Below are 12,021 nucleotides of genomic sequence, written 5' to 3'. Positions count from 1 at the left end.
TAAAAATTTTACATTCTTTTTTATGTATTCTAGTAAAAAACTAATTCTAAAGCAAGTGTGCTAGTAGACTTCATATTTCCTACACAGCATTTTTAATTTGTAATTTAATTTTTAATTTCCTACACATTTTTAATTTGTATTCTACGTCTAGAAGTTCTGACAAAAGTTGAAAAACAACTAGGTGTTGAAAGTCGTTATAACCATATAAACTACTTTAAAGCCGTTGCATCATGATTCTTGGTGGAGATCTGGGCATTTATACGTAGCTTAAAATATGTGTTTAACATCCTTGTAAGTAGAATACTCAGCTAATAAAAATATTTGAAAATATTGCTGATGACACTGACAATATAAGGTTAACACTAAATGCTCATATATACTCGTATATGTGCCTGTGTTTTTATAAAGTATACAAAGATCTGGTGACAGAATAATTTTTAAATGTAATGAAAAGATTTAGATATATTATGTAAGTTAATAAAAGTATCAAAATTGTATGTGTTTTCTTGGGTGGGAAAGAAGCATACGTTTGACCTGCAGTGAATGTGTGTTAAATAGAAATAAAATGATAGCTTTCATTATTTTACTTTCTGAAGCAAAATAAATAAAAACGAAATCGCCAATGTGGCATATATTTCTTAATAGAAATGTGCAAATTGATTTTAATTCCCCTTATCTTATTTCACTAATCTCAAAGTTTTCCCTTGATTTACCTAGAAGCTTTTTTTTTAAACCTTTACCCTATGAATTTACTGAATTTACACTGTAAATCATCACTGAATTTACACTGTAAACATCATTTTAACTTCCAACAAAATAAAGTTCAAACCTGAAAATCTGTGAGCTCTGCAGAAAGCTTTCCTTCTCTTTGTTCCTTTATTTGGCCCTTATCCTTGCTTTTGTTCATTCACTCCTACATTTTTGCCAGGCCCTATTCACAATACCAGGGATACAGTAGGGGAAAAAAAGGTAGACAAAAACCTCCATACTCAGAGAGCTTACATCCTAATCGGGAAAAGGAGACAATAAGCTAATAACCAACAAAAATGTCTGGTGTTAGACAGTGATACAAAATAAATAACAAGGAAGGTGAGTTGGAAGTGTTTGGGGAAATAGTGGTTGTACATTTGCACACAGACTTTGCAATCAACATTTGAGAAGAGGTCTGAGGGAAGTGAGGCATAAGGTGGGTTGAAGAATATTCCAGGCAGGGATACTCCCTGAGATGGGAGTGTGTCTGACATGTTTAAAGAACAGAAAATAGACCTGTGTAGAGGGAGTGAGAGCAAAGAAAAATAAGACATGAAGTCAGAAAAGTATGGAGACCATTAGAAGCATATTGGTTTTTACCCTTTGTGACATCTGAAGCCAAGGGTGTGCTCTGAGCAGTGCTTCATATTTTCAGTTACATTTTTGAGGGGTTGTCTTGGCTGTGGTTTTGAAGGAGGGAGCAAAAACGGAAACAGGAAAATAGTTGAGGGTAGTCCTAGGAGGAAATGAAGTGGCAGTGGAGGGGGAGGATGAAGTATATAATGAGTTTGTCTTCTTCAAAGATTCAAAAATGGGAAGAAAATAAAAGTTTATGCAATTTCATAACCAAAGATGATTACTGTATTTTTTTGGCTTTGATATTTTTCCACATTTTTGAAGAAATTAATATTTTTAAAAAGTATGCTATATCTTTTATATTGGCAAAGTTGAAAAGGTATATATGAAAAAGCATTCTTACACACTTTATATAAAATGGTATTTCCTTTATGTACAAGCATGGTCTTTGCTATGTTGTTTATAATAATGAAAAATTGGAAAAGAACTATGTATAGTTTAGCATACTTTCTATTGTATGAGAATTATCTTAAAAGTTGCAAAGAAATTGGGAAGAATTTACTGAGCAAACTTATTTGGGCCAGGTAGCTTTTTCCTTGCTGAGGAGAGGACAATTTTCCAACAAACATTATGGAGATTTATTTGATAATGCTAGTTCTTTGAAAATGTTAGTGTTCTAGATACTTGATTCCTATGATAATTAGTTGGCCATCTGTTAAGTGCTGTTTTATACCATGAGAGATGGTAAGGAAAAAAATTAGGAATAACAAGCCAGAACCCAGTGATACCCCCATAAATACTGCTGCATTCTCAGTAATTTAAGTTCAGCAAAGATTCAATTTAAGATGAGGCTAGTTAACAAGAAATTTTATTTCAACAAATTATGTAGAATAAAAAAGTCACTTTTTCATTATTTTCAGCTGGACTTTAAATAATTGAAAAGTGATTCATTTCCCTCAGTGTTTAAGTGGCATGAGTTAGCCAATAGATTATAACAGTTTCTTTGAGCTAGACTGTCCTCAACAATTGATTATTTGGGGTAGTTTTTACTGATGAGTTAGTTATTTAACTCACCTCTAGGTCTTTAGCTCAGTTCACACTGCTGACAATTTCAAACTAATCAAACTTCCAGTATTTAGAAGTACATGACTGAACTGCATTTTTTTCAAAAAAACTAAATTCTCTCTCTACTTACTACCTTGTGTTGACATTTAGTCATTAAAACTGTGACATACACATCCTCCTCATGAAGCAATTTACTTTTGGATCTGAGATAGAAGAAACTGAGTTTTATAAAATAACTGGTGAAACTACTAGTGACAGTATACTTCCAAAAAATACTTCAAATTCATTATCCTGATGACTTTTCTGAAGAAAAATTAAGACAAAACAAAACAAAACAAAACAAAATCTTCAAAAAAAACCCAAAGAAATTTGTAGATGAACATGGTACCTTCTTTCCAATGAAAAATCCTAAGGATCCATTTCCATAATTAGCTCCTAGGATCAGTTTTCTCTGATTCTTCAAACTATTAAAATGTCATTACCCTTTTATGTTAACCTCTTTGCTTAAGTATCCTCACACTCGATCAGAAGCCAAAATTTTAACACAACCAAAGGAAATTCAAAGCAGAAGTCCAAGAAATGCAGCCACTTTTGAATTTCCTATCATTTAGACATACGTAGTCACAGCTTCTGTGAGACAGCAACTTTGCGTCTCTGGAGAAAGAAAAGTAATTTGAAGCGAATTGGAAAAATATGAAATTCTCAGGTAGAAATTGAAATGAAAGTAACCAGATTTAATTGATATGCAAATCAAAAGATATCGTCTTGCAACAAATTGGTAGCATGACAGCTTTTAAGATAATCATTGATGAAGAGGAACGTACGAGCCGTTTATGACAGGTATGTCCATGTCGGTATTCCACTGACCCCCATCTTTGAAGGGCGCTTTTATCTCTTCTTTGCCTGAAGGATTTTACCCTTTTTCTGATCTGCATTTATATAAATAAAGCTATACAACATAAATGGCATCTACCCAATATCTTGCTTGGATGAATGAACAAATCCACTATGATACGGTAATGCTGTTTTTAGTCATGAGAACTTTGTGATTTCAGTTAGTACTCTTCCTAGGTGGCTCTGTTCTCTGGGGTTGGATTTGCTCTGGCTCCCAGCACCCTCCACCTCATCTGTGTTCCCTCCTAGCAATCATGCACTTGAGAGCACATGTGGTTAAGAGCAGCACGTTCTGAATATGAGAACAACATTCTACTCATTTTAGTCAATTAAAGACACTGCTGCTATGTTGCTTAGGAGTCCGCCCCTAAAATACATGTGAGCTAATTTTGGTGTGATTAAAATTTTGATATGGAAAACATTGAATATACTGATGTTTTAGTGAAACTGACTTTAAAATATTCGTATAATTTTATACTTAAATTTGAATGTAAAATTTGGAAAAATCTTTTCCTAAGTTTCAACATTCATCATAGGCTATTATTAGGCAAATATAGAAAAACTACTTGAATACAAATCAGAACCTGCAAGGTCTGTGTAGTCATTCATTTATTTATCTATCCAACAAGTATTTACTGACATTTAGAAGAGAGGTGACCTATAATTGTGTGTGTGTGTGTGTGTGTGTGTATGTGTGTGTGAGACTATGCATTTCACACATGTAAAGTTACTTCATAATTTTAATAATTATGACTTATTCCCATTTTGCAGATGAAGAAATCAAGCTCTGAGAATCTCAGTGGCAGAGGGGACACAACTGTTGGGTTGCTGAGTTGGGATTCCGATTTATGGCATTTTAAATCTGAGGTCCCTAAAATTAAGGATAGCCTTAATTTTATTCACTGAGTTTGAGCAGAACACTGGTAAGTATGCACTGGGGGATACATAAATCGAATGTGGGTTCTGGTTTAGGTAGCTTTTAGTTTGTAAAAGTGATAACATACATACATAAATAAATATGCAGTAATACAAAGTAGAATAGTATGGGACAAGAATAGATATAGGTCTAATATAGTTTATATGATCAAATCTTGTTTAGATCAAATTATAACTTTAAGGTCTGCATATGTTTATTAAAATTCTTAAATGTTTTGTCCATTGAGAGATGGAAAAAGAAGATTGAACCTAAAAGACAGCAACAAATGGTTTTCCAAAGTCAAATAAAATTATGACCCATGATATTCTAGTTTCCAATTTATCTCAGCTTTGGTTTCTGTATAATACATTAAGAAGAAATGCTTCCCTTCCAGGTCACACAAATTCATGTTCATATTTTTCATTTCTTCATACTGTTGTATTTTCTCATTCATCTTTTAGATCTGAACTTAGGAGAGGGACAGGAGGCAGAGTCAGGCTGCCAGAAACCCTTTCGGTGTGATTCAGTAGCATAACTGCTTAGTTTCAGGCTGTCGGCACAGTGGTAGACAGGACATACTGCTTCTGCAATTAATCTTTCTGATGTATCAATGATACTTTGCAGAACAGAAAGATTGCCAGTAGTTACTTGCTCTTTTCTCTCATTCCTAGCCAATGGTCTCGGCCAATGAGCCAGAAGAACTCTCATTGAAAACCCAAATGGGGCAAGAGCTATTAACATTTTGCTTTTCTCAGTCTGGTCATTTCCTTCAGTTCACTGAGTTTCACTGGAGCCTATTTGATGAAATGGGAACCATATTATTGCTAATAATCATAGTGTGTGTGTGTGTGTGTGTGTGTGTGTGTGTGTGTGTGTACTCATATGCCATTTGAACTATACTATATTCTTAGATATATGTCTGTTTATATACATGCATACCCTTTAAAGCAAATTCTAGTAAAATTTAAAATGCCGAGATTAACTTTCCAAAGTTAAATCTTATGAGGGAACATTATCTTCTATTTTTAAAAGGGGTAAATGCGGTGTTCAAGAAGCTAAATGGTAGGGAGCTGTTCTCTCTGAGCCTCTCAGTGATTCAGATTTTTGAAAGCTCTGAGTGAGTTAAGCTTTGTCTCTGTCATAGCAGCCTGTGACACTTGGATGAAGATATAAATCCTGGGGCACCGGAAGAAATGGAGTCCATATGCTGGAGCAAATATGTGACAGTCAGAAACAGAAATAAATGTAGCATCCCTGCTGTCACTATTTTATTTTATTTTTCCCGGAAACAAAGTTTTAGATCATTGAGTCTTCTTGACAGGGGACAAAAATGAATTCCTGATCATGAGAAGATTGAAAACATGTTACTTTTGCACTCTGTCCGGGAAGTCAGAAAGCCTCGTTTCAGTAACCAAAGGAAATAATAGCAGCTCGATGTACAGCACTGACTCCTACATGGCTGCAGGGAACCCAAAACACCCTGCAGAGTGTGAGGTCCTTACAATGAGTCGTGCATCTCTGGAACACTCCAGGCCCAAAAGTTTATCCACTGAAATCTGGGGATGAGAGAAGTAATGAAAAATGAACTTGATCTTCGACCTCTCAAACTATGTGAGATGCTGAGACAAGTGGGTACCTCCAGTTCCAGTAGGCTGGAATGGATAAAATATGTTTTGACTTTTCATTCCAAGGGCAGCCTTCCTGACCTACTGTCCTCCCTCCTGAAATATAGTAACTCCCATTGCAAAATCATGTATCCTCTTCATCCTTCTTATGCTTCAAGAATAAAGGCAGGAAGTTCTTTCTGTCAAATGCTTTGGACCGGGCCTCTGTTTTACGAGTTCTGCTAAGATAATGCCTAAAGCTACAATTACTATCACGTCCTTTTGTTTTCCATGTATTTGGTTAGTGGAAGAGTGGATTTTCAAGTACCTGAGTGCAGGAATATGTCCCATTCGGCTTTATATGTCCCAGTTTCCATTAGAGTATCTTACACATTACACATTCTGTAGTAGTTAAATAATTTCATGTGACTCTGTTCTATTTGTATTTTTATTTGTTCATAGAAAAGTATTTTGGTCTTTATTTCAGTCTGCTGAACCATGAGATTTTATGATTCTTCCAGTTCGTATTCTTACATCTCATCACATTTTAACACAAAGACAAAAATAAACACACACACACACACACACACACACACACACACACACAAAATGGATATTTACCCAAGCTTACATGATTCCAAAAAGTCATATATGATTCTAATAATTCTGTTACAGTCCTCATCTTCTTTTAGAACGACAACAGCAACACGATTATCTCATGATTGATTTGTGGTCTATTTTTGTTCACTGAAGTATCTTAAGTGCCAAAAATGGTGCTTGGCATATAAAAAAACAGTCAACATTTTTTTCTTTTCTTATTTATTTATTTATTTATTTATTTATTTATTTATTTATTTTTATTTTTACTTTTATTTTTTTAAGTATCATTATAAATATCTGAGGTAGTACATAGCAAAATTGGGTACACTTACGGATATTTCTAATTTAGTTTTCTCCCCATTTACTTTTTATAATTAAATTTAATTCACAAGAGGAATTCTTGACGGGTCAAACACACATCCAACTGTAATACATCCTAAATCACCAACCATGGAAAGCATATATCCAAGTGATGACATCAATCAATTTATTACGGATCAATTTGCAGCCAAGTGTTCCCCTAAACCTGTCGAATGTTTTGGCAAGACACTTGAAAAGACTCACTAAAAATTTATTAGTGTAGCTTGAAATACTTTCACCCCCCACTTCTTTCTCTGGTTTAACAAAGAGAATACTGTTTGCCCTCTGAGCATATAGATTTTATAGTTTAACATAGTAAAAGATATGCTTGCCAAAAATCACAGTTTTTAATGAGCCTTTATTAAAACCATTGCTGTGTTTTAGCTTTCATTTTATGTACTACTTTTTTATTGAAAACTTATTCTATGAAAATTTGTCTAACTCTTTCATAATCAAAGCTTAACTTGAATATTGTATCACTCAAGTGACATTTTGTGTCACTTTGCATCTTCTTTTCAAAAGATTTGAACCTAAGTAGTCCAATTAATTGATACTGATGTTGAACACATGGAATATATAAATTTAAAAAACAGAATTCACATTAGCAGTAAATAGCCTGTTACTTTCACATGTAGTGTTTTTAAGTAAGATACAGCTTTGAAAGAGTATTTCAGACACTGATTTAAATTTCAAAAGTATTAGCTTGGTGCAGTAGCCAAAGCACTAAATGAATAGCTTTATAGGTTATTGAATACTGTAAATTTAAGGTTTCCTGGATTATGGAAGAAAACAAACAGAAAAATTTCAAATTGAGACCAGGAAAGTTTGAATTTATAAACTCTGTTTCTGTATACAATAAAAAATTTAGCTATTTCTATTGACAAAAAGTGTCTAAAAATTAACTGAAATTTTTTTCCTAGATGAAATCTGATATAAATGATGGTACCAAATTTATTAATAATATTTTTCTAAACTGTCTCCTTTTCAGAATGTTTTAGGAATAAGCTAAAAGAAATGAGTTTTGATCCCTCCAAATGTCACTTTCTAATAAATGTTATCATTTTTGTTCTTTTTATAAGCTTTATTGAGGTATAGCTGATATATTAAAAATGCACATATTTAATGTATACCTCTTGATGATTTTGGATATGCACAGACACTTGTGATGACATCATTACAACAAGTACTTAACATACCCATTACTTCCCCAAATGTCCTTATGTTCGTTTGTGTGTGTGTGCGTGTGTGTTATGGTAAGGACACTGAACATGAGGTCTATTCTCTTAATATAGTTTAAAGTGCATAATACTGTATTGGTAATTATAGGCACTATGTTTTGCTGCCAAGATGTAGAAACAACCCAAATGTCCATCAACGGATGAATGGATAAAGAAAATGTGGTATATACACACAAGGAAATATTGTTCAGCCTTAAAACAAGTAGAAAATTCTGCCATTGCGACAACATGGATGAACCTAGAGGCCATTATGTTAAGTGAAATAAGCCAGTCACGGAAGGACAAATACTGCATGCATGATTCCACATACATGAGGTATGTAAAATAGCAGAACACATAGAAGCAGAGAATAGAATGATGATTTCTAGGGGCCAGGGAAAGGAGCGATGAAGAATTATTGCTCAAAGGGTACAGTTTTTTTTGTTTTGTTTTGTTTTGTTTTTGTTTTGTTTTTTTAATGCAAGATAGATAGACTCTAGAGATCTACTGTATTTTCTATTACAATATTGAGAACTTAGGCTAAGCTGTATTTTTTCTTCTCCCCAAAGAGAAGAAAAAATATTCTTAAATCATAGAAAAAAATGAAATAACTGCAAGTCAAATGACAGATTCATTGGCAAGAGTTCCCTGAATTTACCGGACTTTGGATTGCTGCATTATTTTTTCCTACTTTTTGAACAAAAGCTCTACATTCCTATTTTCGAATTACATAGCCATCTCTGATCAAAGTCTTGCATGTTCAATTTTCTTAATTAGAATAAAAAGGTAAGTGGGAAGTTATATTTTTCTGTTTATCTATTTAGAAAAGATATTTTTGTCAGTAAATTATTACATAATAGAAGTGTATACGTGACACTGCATTGAAGTCTATCACAGAGTTATTAAAATTCTTCAAAGAGTTTAGAATCTCTGGTTTTGAAAACTGCTGCAGTATTGCAAAGCAAATAACCATAGGCTAGAAAATATAAATTAAATTTAAAGATCAACGATCAGTACAAAATAGTGCTATTTTCAATACGAATGAACCAGTTATTAAGGGAGAAGACAATATTTTTTTTTCCCTTTCAATTAAAGATGCAGTGACAGAATGTCTAAGCAAGTGCTTTGAATTATATACAAATCATAAAGGCATTTTTGGTTTCTACGAATTATAGGAAATGTCAGAGGAAACATGAAAATGCATTATTATTATTACATTTAAAATTAAATTCAGATTGATATGAAATTGATTTGTATGAAGAGAGAAATCTTTTTAGGAAAATTTTCCCATAAAAGTCAATTGCTCCATATGTACTAAAACACATTTTGAAATAATTTATCAGAAACTTATCCTAATACTGTTAGTCTATAAAATATCCATAACAATTGTATCATAAGAATGATACTTTTAAAATAAATATTATGAAAAATTGTTTGCTATGGAACATTTGCCTAGTAACTGACATCAGTTTCAATAATGTTGATTGAAAATGAAGTTGTTAAAAGTATACATTTTGATGATTTCATAAATTCATAGAAAAATGAGCTAGAAAAATCTTACGATCGATCAAGATACATTAACAAAAGGTTACTGTATTACATAAAATTATGATACCAAAATGTCATTTTTTTGCCATTTATAAGTTGCTATTTATGTTTTACCCCATTATGTTTTATACATAGTAAAATATTAAAAAAAATTATTTCACATCTTAGTACTTTTAATTGTACGTTTTCCCTGTGCTGTTTTAACAAGTTGCTTCACATACTCGTTTTGCATTGGGCTCTATAGATTATTTAACCAGTACTAACCCCAGTCTTGTATGCACACTTTTCTTAATTAAAATAAATAGGTAAGTGGTACATTTTCATTTCTGTTCATCTTAATATTTAGAAAAGGTGATATAGTGCTATTTTCTTATTGTGAGTTAGCTCTCTTCTTTTCCATTGCTTTTGTTCTCCTTGATTATGTTACCAGAGAGTGGGCCCTTCCTGGTGAGAAGTCCAGGCTTGGCTCCCACCGGGGAATTGAACCCTGGCCTCGGGGAGGAACACTGGGAAGCTTAGCCACCACGTCACCAGAGGATGGGCCCACCTTGACACAGTGTCCAGGTTCTTGGCATCTCGAGCAAACAATTGAAACGAGATACGAGGTAAAATAGTGAAAGAGCAGTTTATTAGAAGAAACAAGTACATTTCAAAGAGATAGAAGCAGGTCCTGGCAAAAAAGCAGTGGCTCAAGATCCATTACTAAAAGGGACAGTACACTCCAAAGAGTTTGGAGCAGGTCCCGAGCAAACACAAGGCAAAAAGGGGGCTGTGGGGACAGAGTCCCGGAGAGCAGTTTCCAGGCTCTCGGCCTCACGTGAAGGGGTGCTGGCTTGGGTGGTAGATGGCCATCAGCTGTAACCAGTTAGCCAATTAGCCACTGATATAACTGCCACGGCTGTGTTGATTGGTCAGTTGGTCCATTGGTTGGCAGGCAGAGAAGCGGACAGGTTGCAGGTTGTGTGGATCCAGCTTCCAGTGAGACTATAGTGGTATGACTCCCCTAACTATGGATCCGTGGATGTTCCTTTTTGGCCTAGCCATATCCTGCATTCTTATGTGGGGAGCGGGAGCTGAGACCCCGAAGGCCGCCCTGCATGACAAATGGAGCAGCGAGCAGTGTCTCCTGCATGACAGGGGCAAAGTCCCAAAGTCCCAAAGGTGGCATTATAAGGAGAAAAAGTACACTCCACAGGGTTTGGAGTGTCCCCTTCCACTCCTCCACCTCCACCAGCAAAGTAAGGCTCAGAAAAAGATGTGGCTCCCAGGAGTCTGTGGGTTTTATCTGGGATGGGCTGTTCCTTTCCAGGTGTGGGACCACTTGATTGACATCTGTGATTGACAATCCTTATATCTTCAGACTGTGAATGTTCTCTGTAGTTTTAAATTGTTAACTAAAAGCTGATTGCTCCTTCCCCTGTACCTGGTCTTTCCTGGGCTTTTCAGCATGAATGTCCTTGTTACAAGCTAAATGCCCCCCCCCCCCACACCTGAGCTGATTGCTCTGGTGGGTCAGCTCGAATAACATTATTTCCTCTGGCTTTTTTATGGTTTCTGCCTTAATCCTTCTACTGCAGCTATTTTCCTGACTACCTATATTTTTTTCTATCTCAATTACATAACTTTCTTCATAAGTGTTAATATTTTCTAGAGAGATAAGAAACTCTTTTATTTATTTATTTATTTTTAGAGTAAAACCCTGGGTTTAAGATCTAAGCCTTGGTTTTCTAACTCACCAGATATTTTCCAGTTATATGACTATCAGGAGAGATTTTTAAAAATAACTCCTTTTTCCCACTCAGTGAGAAGGTCTTACCAGCCATCATTCGCCATATTTGACACAGCTGGTGAGTGAGCAAAAGACAGAAATTGTTACAGAATCCTAAAACAAACTGCACTCTTCTTTCAGCACCACCTGGGGCCTCTTAATGCATGAAGCAGGAAAAGGAAATATGCAAATGTTGATATAATTTGCATAAAGCTGATTCCACTGAATCGTTTTCTTGGGTTTCCTAATGTTTTCATGGTTTTCTCAGCATACACTTATCAATCATTTTTCTTGTCAGTAAGAAACTCATTTTTTTGTATCCATGTTAAGTGTTGCCTGAAGGTACTGCAATTTCTGAATCCTCTCAAGGTAAGAATTTGCTTGGAAAAGTCTATAATTCTCAACAGAAAAGAAATCACCATTACTGAAAAAGAAAATAGCAATGATCCCAGTGCATAATAAGTAGCAGACTACCAGACTTCATTCTTTACTTTAATGGCACTCTTGATTACCACACAGAGAACATAAAAATGGAGCAGAAACATTATGGCACTGATGCCAAGCTGCAGAACTTTTCCCTCTGGGTATAGGTACCATCCTGACCAGGATGCCAGCCTTGGTTTGTCAGTCATCATTATCAATGCCAGCCTTTAAGAGTCACTAAAATATAAAGGCTCCCTTTCAAGCTACATGCATATCTGCTTTTCTAATCAATTTGTTGTC

At 34.7% G+C, this 12,021-nt stretch overlaps 1 protein-coding gene across 12 annotated transcripts in view; it reads right to left on the bottom strand.

Annotated features, from left to right (window-relative positions):
• The window catches only part of ROBO2 (roundabout guidance receptor 2), a 1,701,369-nt gene that overhangs the window by 711,924 nt on the left and 977,424 nt on the right, over positions 1-12,021 (bottom strand). The window lies entirely within an intron of this gene.

This window comes from Rhinolophus hipposideros (genome assembly GCF_964194185.1).
Source record: "Rhinolophus hipposideros genome assembly, chromosome: 2".
NCBI lineage: Eukaryota > Metazoa > Chordata > Mammalia > Chiroptera > Rhinolophidae > Rhinolophus > Rhinolophus hipposideros.
This window is presented reverse-complemented; position numbering and strand designations above follow the sequence as displayed.